This window comes from Pygoscelis adeliae, unplaced genomic scaffold, assembly GCF_000699105.1.
Source record: "Pygoscelis adeliae isolate BGI_AS28 unplaced genomic scaffold, ASM69910v1 Scaffold53, whole genome shotgun sequence".
Lineage (NCBI taxonomy): Eukaryota > Metazoa > Chordata > Aves > Sphenisciformes > Spheniscidae > Pygoscelis > Pygoscelis adeliae.
Window position 1 is genome coordinate 1,629,635 of NW_008824468.1, and position 10,666 is coordinate 1,640,300.

The 10,666-nt window shown below is 43.6% G+C and overlaps 1 protein-coding gene across 9 annotated transcripts in view; it reads left to right on the forward strand.

Moving 5' to 3' along the window:
* The window catches only part of SMPX (small muscle protein, X-linked), a 43,668-nt gene that overhangs the window by 17,066 nt on the left and 15,936 nt on the right, over positions 1 to 10,666 (forward strand). For 2 of the 9 annotated variants that reach the window (XR_663475.1, XM_009321142.1), the window contains one exon: positions 5,915 to 6,000. The exons of 3 other annotated variants lie outside the window; for them this stretch is intronic. The gene's annotated coding sequence lies outside the window, so the exon portion shown is untranslated. Of the gene's footprint in view, positions 1 to 2,189; positions 3,232 to 5,914; positions 6,001 to 10,315; positions 10,557 to 10,666 lie in introns of those variants that run through there. 4 more of the 9 variants (XR_663474.1, XM_009321137.1, XM_009321143.1 and 1 more) reach the window with 3 other exon arrangements.

Consider the following 10,666-nt stretch of genomic DNA (forward strand, 5'->3'; position numbering starts at 1 on the left):
TGAAGGTCATAAAGTGCTTATCAGTTAAGATAGTCCTGTAGTCATCCCCTGCTGCTGGTCTACCATCTATAATTAACTAATTAGCATACCCTTCTTTGTTATAAAGATTTTTTTTCTTCCACAGACCTGCAGATGATGTGTTTGATGCGGCTAGTTTTAATACACCAAATGAGTTGTGATTCCTTTTCCTTTTCTCCATCTACAATTTTTTTTTTGCTGCTCCCTTCGCACGTGCACATTTCTACATGCACGAGCAAAACGTATGCAAAATAAAATAGCAATAAAATAGCACACACTAGTCAGCTAAATATATGTCCTATTGAATAAGTAATGTTAGGAAGCATTCAATTTGTGACAAATGGAGCCTGCTATGGCTGAGATTTAATGCTGATTATTGCGGTATCTCACATGATAACTAGCATGGTGGTTGTACCTGGAAATGGGACTGAGCACAAATTGGCATTTCACCTGAACATGTATATTAATCACAGCCAGTTACTGCTGCAACTCATGTTTGGGTTCTTTCTTCATTCTGTACCCCTTCACTTTTTGTGTCCTGAAGTGTGGGGGTTTGTGTACCGAGACTTTTTACAATGCGCCATGGAGGGCCATGGAGTCTGAATGCTGGACTTCGGTTTTAAAGGTCCTAAACCTTCAGCTAGAGTGGTCTAGTCTTGTCCTCTTGAAGGGGACTTTCATACTTACTGAAGGAACTTCGCAAAAGGCAAAAAGGGAAATTTACTGCCTTGAAGTTACAACAAATTGAGTCGTAGACATACGGGCAGCACTCCTGGCACTGTGTTCTGGTCGTGTTTGGAGGAAGGACTTGTCAGGATCCCCATCACAGTTCTACGCAGAATTTGGTCAGACAAGGTTGCTGAGCCATGCCTGGGCTGTCCCTGATGGGGTACCTATCTTGTTCAAGGTGTGAGAAACCATGCAACTGGTACTTGTAGATAATCTGTTGTCTTTACTTGGAACTCTACTAGGGAGGGTGGTTTAATTGCAGAAGCTGAGTGATAATTCTGTTGTCAGGTTACAGAAGCAGGGGAGTTGTATTTTGAGGGAGGAAGATTAAACAGCTAGCAAAAGCTTCACAGGGCAGCTTAGACTTTGTATTACTTGCAGCATTACCTCTTCTGTAACATATTGGGAATCCTGCCTCGCAAAAAATGAGGAATCTTGTCAGCAGAGCAGCCTCTGAGATTGACATCGCTTGGGAAAGAAAGAGAGAGAAAGGGGAAAAAAAAAGTCACTTAGGGAATAGAGCTCTTGTATCCATACTTACAAGATGTTCCTTGGTGTTGCTATTAATTATTTACAAAAAATGTTAATTACTCTGGGCTAAAAATACACATTATAACTTTGTGCACGGAGTACTGTGGATTTTAACTACAGTTTCATGCTATATACTGCTCTTAAGCTGCATCTCACTTAACAGTAGCCATCTACCGCTCCCAGTGTCACTGCTCTGACATACTGTCAGAGATTGTGTCTTATGCCTGTGCTCACATGGACCAGAGGGATATGGTTAAACTGCTGTACAGCAACAAGCAAAGTTATTGCCATTTTGTCCAGCAAAAACATCCAGTGCCTTGCTAGTAGAGTAACACTGACATGCTGTGAGCTCTTGAAACAGCCCCACAGTTTTAAGAAAATGTGTTCATTTGATTAAGCCCAAGTAGCCAGCCCTTGTGTGAGAGAAGGGAATCCTGCATCCAGAGGATGCCAAGGTAGGTCAGGAGCTCAGATCTCCTCAGCTGAAGTGGGAACAACGGGGTAAAGAAGGAGGATGTGCTGCAAGAATTTCTGCAGGACCCTTCTGCCAAAGTCAGAGGAGGCTTGAGGGGGATCTCATCAACGTATATAAATACCTGAAGGGTGGGCGCAAAGAGGACCGAGCCAGGCTCTTTTCAGTGGTGCCCAGTGACAGGCCATCACTGGACCCACTCACTGTTTGGCCTGTGTTAATTTCAAAGTAGTTCTTGTGTTTTTCTGTCCCTGGTTTCCTACCATCCTGCTGTCTTTAGTTCAGTTTTCCCACATTAGTAGCACTTGGGGATTTCATGGCCAGCAATCAATTTTGCCAGGTCACTTCTGTTTGTAAAATTGTCCTAAGAAACTAGGTAGTTGAGGGGTTTTAGGATTTTTTAATGGCGTGTTTAAGGTTCTTTTGGTTTGCCTTCCAGGTTTTTTGAGTCTACTTATGTCATGCTTTCAGACTTTAAAACAGAAGAGCTAGAAATTTCTTTTCAAAGAGAAAACTGGAATCCCCAGGACATAATTTAATATCAGAGGCACCTTTGGAATCATGTTATCTCCCCGAGTGAAAAAAGTTATTCATGTTTTATTTCCCAGAGTTTCTGTGTTCAGAAGTAAAAATTGAGTTCATTGTCTCTAACATGGCCTGCAGCCGTCCATTGCGAACTGAGAGTCTCTTCTCTACCACCAACAAAATGCTGTAGTAAGCCCCCAGCATGTCATTCCTCAGGCCTTTGCAAGTCAAGGAGGGGTTTCCTTCTCATTCTCTTGTTCAATGGTGGAAGTGAGGAGGAAAGCATACTGGTCAGACTCTGCTTTCTAGATGCTTAAGAAAGCTTGAAGGTATGCATTAGGAGGTCGATTTTACCGAGTAAAGAACAGGGCATGTTCTTACGAGCAACAAATACTTCTACATAAACTAGTTTGGAAAAGATTGTGTTTTGTGGTTTTGAAAACTGACTAATAACTTCAAAACAAACACTGAAAAATCAGAGAACATTTTGCTCCAAAGCAAACTATGGGAATGGATACTTATATTTTTTCAGAACAGAAAATAGGCAAAAAAAGTCTTTTATTTCCAAACTGTGTCTTCAAGCAGAGCATTTTTATTACTGGAAGAGGCAAGCACAAAGTAATAACTCAGAGAACTCTACTAATTTTTAGAATGTGAGCATGTTATTTACTCTTCTACCTTCACCATATTCAAGAGAGTTTGCAGACATGTAGAGATGAACAGGCCTCTACACACCGACAGAAGAAATTTCTTCATTGAACCTCTCACTTTGAAACGTTAATGCCCTTAAAGTAAAAAAATACTTCCCGTGTTAGCAATGTGGACCCACAAATCTCTGCTCTGTTCTCAAGTGAGAAACATCAGTTTCTGGGAGAAAGTTCCAAGTATTTTGTTTGAAAGCTGAAAATTCTCCTTTAAAAAAAATATTAAAATTAAATCACTGCTATTTAATAACTGCTTTCCTGTGATCACTCTGTTGATTACCTGGTCCTGAACTTTTATTGTCAGACTCTTTTATATAGAAACCCCTATGTTCCCATCAGTGCTGTTCATGACGGATTTTTGTAAGAACTAAACTTTTTTAGTCAATTCCCTGAGTTGGATGCAATTTCTGGGGTGGCTTCCCTCAAATGAAGCTCAGAAAGGCAGGAGGCTTCCTGAAGATATCAGGTGCGGAGGGATTGGTGAAGTGTGAAGATGGGATGCAGTCAGCAGGCTTTTTCTTGCTTACCTCTGCTGTATGTATTAAGAGGTAGTACGAATGAACTGCAGCACTAAACAATAAGTGCCACTGGAATGTATTCCTCTTGGAAATCTCAGAACAGGACATCAGGAGTCCCTAAAACATCAGCTATTTGCTGTGTGAACAGATCCTGGTATTTAGAGAAGGTGCTGTGACTTAAATGGCGCTTACCCCAAGGCACACGCATATAAACCCATGCAGAACTAATTGTAACCAGGGAACCGTGGGCATTAGAAACTGTTTGGAGAGCGGGAAAGAGATAGTACTGACCACTATTAAAGAGTCAGGAGTGAGATGAGAGCAATGCTGTTTCTTTGTACCTGGGAACTGTCCCGCCAGCGTTAGGTATGGAGCACTCAGACACTCTAATGACAGGCGTCGTCAGGAACCTAAAATAATAAGTAATACCAGTCTCTCTAACCTTACATAGTTGAAAACATGTTCAGCACAAAGGTTTTCAAGTGCCTACATCAGAGTAAAAAGCTAACTGCTTTTGAATACATGAAGTGCAACTTCCTACGTTATTAACAGCTCAAATAGTTTTATCAAATCTACATAAATTGTAGCCAATTAAGCTGACAGTATGATCTGAAATATCACGGCTCTGATGTGATAATCAAATGAATTTTCTTCTAAATTTAGTGCCTCATCATTTTGTTTTATAGTTTTTATTCATTTCATTTGATAAAAGACTACCTAATTATGTTTTCACAGCCTTGTGCTCAAGAACCACATAAATTACTGCATCACTGTACTTTGTCATCTCTTGCAGAGATGGCTTGATATTGCGTGAGCCTTGTGATCCCTGTCTGGGAGCAGGCCATCTACAAGTGTCACGAGCCCTACTCTGTACTTAGGACTAGGTCTGCTTCAGCCACCGAATTGCTGTGCCTTGTTTTGAAAAGTGTAGCTCTTTTTAGTGCCAAGGCTACCTCTATTCCACACTTGGTTGCAAATTCCTTCTGAGAATACATAACATCGTATAATGGTAGAGCTCACCGTGTATAGGTAGAACATCGTATATAGGTAGAGCTCACCATTATAGTGGTCCCAACACTACTGAGGAAATATTACGCTGCAGATGTTATTGGTTTTTGCTGTCCCTATCTGCTGCCGTTTTAACCTCCTAATTCTCCTCTGACTTGCAGCAACAGCCTCAAATACACTGTATTTCCATGCACTAAGAGACCAAAGTAAACAGCATAAATAAGCATTTCCTACTGGGATATGTATTGGTTTTACTCTCAGTGTTGGTCATACTTTATTTTTCACATTTGATTTGCTGCAGGTTGTAGCTAGTTGAAAGCAAACACAGCTGAACTAACCTTTACTTGAAATTGGGAACAAGTATAGAGTCCAGTTTTCTCTCCCTCCATTTAGTGGTTGTATTAGTATGGCTGTATTTGTTTCTGACCGCAAATGGCTGAGCTCCATGTACAGACATAGATTCAATAAAAGCTGAATAAAACCCTCAGACTTGGTGCTCAGAACTTACTCCCCCACTTCGGTAAAGTTGCAGTAATATTGCTTTTAATTTAATAATTCAGTTATTCAACTGATAAAAAAACAAATCGCGTCCTTCAGCTTTTAGCTCTCCTAGATCTTTGTTCCTGTTTGTTGCCTCGGAGCAAACCCCGTCTTAAAATTGCTGTTACTTCTGCACAGCCTTACAGAGCCTTTCACGGTACAGAAATGTAATCTTGGAGCACAAAATAGCTGTGGCCGTGAAGGCACTTAGGGAAGAAGTGGGCGATGGCTGTACTTGCCCTGCTTCCTAGCAAATGAACCATGGGAGAAGCAGGCTAACCGGCCCATGGCCGCTGCCGTGTTAGTGCATTTTAACAGCGGTGGTAGCAGCAATACTGGCGCGCACAAGGAGACAGCAGGACTGGCAAAATTACTTCTACTGAGGAAACATCAAAGAACAAAAAACTTCCCCCAAAGCCAAACTGCTGCTGTTCTGAGGGAAGGACATGATGACAATAACTAGATGGTGTTATCTGAAGGCTTTGAAAGGTTCAGCCTTTATGTATAAGATGAAACCAACACAAAGTGTGTACTGAAATGGAAGAAAATACAAATCCAAAGACTTGAAACCAGATATTTGAGCTGAAATAGGCAGAATACAAGGAACAGCAAACCTCCAATTGTTTCTGTTTGCAAATCATGCTGTTCTTGAGTGCAGGGTCCTTCCCAAAGATTGTCGAAAACCAGGACAGAGTATGTCCTCTGCTGTACACAGCATTTAAGTAAGGATCTCAGATCTTTTACTTTTGAATTTCTCAATTTCCTTGGTTTTATGGTTTTGTATGAAAACAGTTGAATTGTTCTGTCTCTTCAGGGTCTGAACGGAAGCTTTTATTTTGGAAAAAAAGTGTAATCTTTCTCCCTTTTAGTTCTCAAGACAAGAAGAGCTCTCTCTGTGAAGACAAGAGGCATAGTTCACACATTTTGCTGAAAGTGAAGTGAATTCAGACGGGCATATCTCACATGTAGCCTTTTTTTTTTAGTTTAAGCCCTTCATTCAGAAAGTACCAAATTAGGCAATGATGTAGTATTGCAGTCCTTTCCACTCTTTATATGCTTTTCTTATTTTTATTCTTAAGTTTGGCACGTCTTGGAATAGATTTGCTATTAGATGTTTGAACAATTACTTCTGGGGCAAATCAGTTCTGCTTTTTTAAGGAGGGGCTAAGTGTTGTCTGTCAAGTTACTGCAGTTTAACACATTAGTAGCCAACACCTGAGTCACTGCTGAGCATGTGCATACTTCAAAGTCTTTGACAAATCCGTAGAAACCTCGTGAAGATTTTCATGTTCTGCTTCACATGTGTAGAGAATAAGAGGTTGAACCTGGCCAAACACCACAACTCAGCTGACAAGCAGTAGCTTGCTGGGTCACAGGGAAACTTGGTCAGATGTCCAAATGTGAAGTTATTTGCAGTTTGGTTAAAATTAAAGAAATCTGTTTCCCTAAGGCAGGATGAGAAGTAGAGCAATTAGCTCAAACTCCTTCAATGCCTTACTTTAATAGACACCATGGAGATGACTGGAGACTGGCTCCCAGTGAAGCTTGTGCTGACCTGAGGCTAAAGGCCTCATTTCTGAGCTGAAGATTGACCATCCTTTAGCAAAGGAAAGTCCTCGGGATCCGACCTGCAGCGAGAGTTTTGGCATCTAACCATTTCCATCAAGGCAAGCCTCTGGCATGAAAATCATGTGCAATGGCATTAGAGTGCCTTGAGCCAATGGAGCCTTCCTTCATGTCCCTGACCAGTGGCTGGGATTTTATTGACAGCACAGGGATCAGATACATTTGGGGCAGAACAACGCAGGCAGCTGTTTCTGGTAGCTGTGGAGGATGGCAGAACAATGCGTTGCACCGCTGTGTACTCGTTTGCCTCAGAGAGGCACTACAAGCTCTGTGCCCCCCAAAGGCTCTCTTTACCACGGAGGTGATCCTCTTGCATGATCTACCAGTGGATACAACTGCCTGGACTCTACCTTCTGTTAAACACCCACTGGCTGGCTGGCTTCACCGTTAAAGAGAGCAGCTGAAGTGCCCCAGACCCTGGGGTTAGGCAGACAGGACTGGAGAATAGATGGCCCAGAGCCTACGGCACCACCTTCTGCCTTGATCGCTGTTTCCCAAGGGCTGGATGAAGGCCAGCATTGTCTTCCCCTGCCAGGGTGCCCTAGCATTGCTCAGGGACAAGTCCTGGTCCCTCCCAAGAGGAAATGGGCTGTAAGGAGACATACGAGGTTACAGAGAGAGAAGAAAGGGGGGTGGAGACCCCTGTCTCACCCATAGTACCCAGCGTCTCTGATCACACAGGTCCATTCAGAAACCTTCTGCCCTGCAGAAACCTGCTCTTCTGCCATCTCAAGAAGATGGTGCTGCATATGCTGTTAAGAAACCTGGAGCCACTGCTGCAAGCAGCATCGTGAAACTTGTGTGGAGAGCTGTTTAGATACAGCTAACAGAAAAAAAAAACAACCAGATTGTCTTCTCTGGGGCTTCAGCAATGTCCTGAGTAGAGCCAGGAGCCATTTCCCCTCACACTGGATTTACAGTGTGAACCGTCTCCTCCAGATTCGCACCTGAGTACCTTTTTTTAAAAACAAGAACAATTTGAAAACATGCAAGAGAAGGGACGTGCTGGTGGCCCCTCCCGTCTGCCTTGGCTCAGCATTTATCACACATACCCAGCCAGGATGCATGAATAAAGCAGGTCGATTCCTTCTTCTCCTCAAAAGGATTAAACCCTACATTTCTTGCATCCCTGGAGACTGCAGACTACCTTGGCAGGGGGACCCGTTCTAGACTTCGAGATAAAGCTAGGCTGCTGTGCAGAAATGAATTAAAATTAATCTGTAGACAAGTGAGCCTGATGGCAGCTTAGCAATGTGGAGCTCAGCTGGCAGTAGGGAAACCTGCTTCCATGTGCTTTAGCCTGTGGATTGCTGTGTACCTTGTCTAAAGGCTAATTTGTGTGGCTGTGTTTAAAAGAAAGCAGGGTAGCTGCTGCTGTGGGTTTGTACAAAGCCTGATGCAATTAGGTAGGTGCTGAGGCGGAAGGTGTCTTGTGGAAACCCACCAAGCTTTTGGGTGCTGCTCAGGGTTACATGTCTCCCAGGTGCTCAGCTGAGCAGGTTTATCAAGACTCAGGTATTTGTAGATGGGCATGAGCACAGTCTGAGGTTATGGTGTAGGTGGACCACGATTTTGAGTGTTGCAGTTTTGGAGTGAAGCACCTACATTTGCACCTTAGGGATCTCAGTCGCTGGGACTCTGCCCCCCAGTACTAAGGAGCATGATCCCATTGCCACTCTGGGAACTATGCTCCTAAATCGTTTAAGTGCTTCTCAAATTCCCACTCCAAATTTCAATATGCAAATTGCATATTGTTCATTGTTAAGAGTGAATGGGCCTCTGTGTCCTCCTGCAGTTAGAGCCAGGACTCGTACTGATACAGCTGCGGGAGTGTTCCAACAGGAACTGCTACATGTAAATTCTGAGAAACACCTTTCTGCAGAGCTGAGCAAAAGAAATCTTTTTCACAGAAACTGTAGACTGTGTTGGTGGAAATTCAAAACCAAAAAATAATTGGTCTTGGATGCATGTTTTTTAACAGCAGGTGACTCCTCTCACCTTTTCCTTCTATTTCTCTGTGGAAAACATACTTCCCCCCCCTCCCAGTTTGTTTAGTCAAAAAACAATTTTGTGTTGTGAAACAGGGTGTCATGGGACAGTTTAGTTCTCCCATATATCTTCCACTCAATCCTAATATTTCATTTCTAAATGCTCGCCTGTCACAGATTGCAAAATCAAGTATTAACAGTACAGTCTTGTACAGACAACATGCTGTAACGCCTTTGTTTATGTTTTGAAGAAATCTATTTACTCCAGGGGAAAAAATGGGCTTACATTTGAAGCTCTAATAAATGACAAAACCCTATAAACACAACATGTATATATACTGGTTACTGATGTGAAAGAACTTCATGTGTACTGTAGCTGTACGTATAAAACACTAACCGACTCGACAATAAGCTTTCCAAAGAAGAGACAATTACCACGCTACCTGCAGTAGCTTTGAAGAAGCAAGGTAATGCGAGGAATTAAGCATATCCTGCATGGACCAGATGTCAGAACACACGGTTTTCTAATACAGTCAGTTACATGTCAGGTTAAATTAGCCGCCTGACTGTGATGTCTTGCCTTCATGCTTACCCATCTCTGAAGAGATCCTGTAGGTCATGTACAAGATGGCTGTCAAGTTTCCCGAACTGATTAACACCTCTCGCTTTTCTGCGGCAAGGAGGCCACAAAATCCAGGACAAGAGTGTTAAATATTCAGAAGAGGGTGCAGAGAAGGTGGGTTAGGGAAGAACTGCATGCCGGGTTTTGACAGTTAGCAATCACTTTCTTGCCACGCTTCCTTTTCCTCCTGTTTGCTGTATTTTTTCAATGTATTTTGCTTCATATGAAGTGCTAAGCATTCAGAAAAAAAGTATTTGCAAAGTGCACAGAGACCTCCCAGTCCCAATTTGAATATTTTGAAAATAATACCATAGCCAACTTCCACCTCTTCTGAAACTGTATTTGCAGGGATGTGACCGTTGTCTCAGGTCCTCTGGTTTTATTGCACATGCCAGAGTTATACTGAAAGAAGACAGGTGGATGAATAGTAGCACGATTAATCACGGTTCAGTCACGCTATGATATTATCTGTGGGCATATCAGATGTACACTATTTTTATATGGAAGGACACTCACTCATACATTATGAATACTGTTGAGAAGAAGCCATACGACCAGAAGAGAGTAGCATCTTTAGAAGCTGTAACTAGCACAATGAGTCAAACGTGGGCTATTTGCACAGCCTGGGTAAGGTGGCACAAGAGGCAGAATTCGTGATGAATAAATTGGATATCAATGCCCAGATAGAGACGACTGAGATTTCTATTTTCTTGCTTGGAGAGGAGCCCCTTCTCAGCATCTCCAAGATCACAGAGCTTGCTGCTAATGCATTTAAAGCAAAGAAATCAATCCGAGAGAGCTTAGTGATGGGTATTGCTTCAGGAGCGGCAGCACTTGGCCTGCCCCAACGCCATCACGCCCACGTTCCCCATCCTTGTTCCCACAATACAGCCATACTAAAGTGGCGAGCCACACGGCTCCACACCAGCCCTCCAGCTGAGGACGAACAACCTCCCCTGCCTTCGCAACCTCAGCGGGGACCACTAAACATCACTTCAGCTGACTGGGATCTCTGGGCACATCTTCTCTTTTAGTTGAAGAGCAGCACGGAGCAGCGCCGCTGGCCTCGCAGAGTTTCAGGCCGCCCGCGTGCCTGTGAAATCCCTGAAAAATCCTGAAAGAGCTGAAATCACGGCAGAGCTACATCCCGTTGCTGAGATTTTGAAGCAAACCCGACACCCTGGCAACGCCCTCGCTGGGGTGCAGCTCCGGGCAGCTTCTGAGGCGAAGCGGGACGATTCTCTCCGCAACTTTCATTGCCCTTTCGTTTCGAAACGGAGAGCGCAGCGGGCGGGGGCGGAGGGGCGCTTGCAGGACGGGCCCCCTGCCCCGGTTGCCGGGGGGGGGGCTCCGGCGGGGGGCGGGGGGGGGGGGGGGCGGCGCGG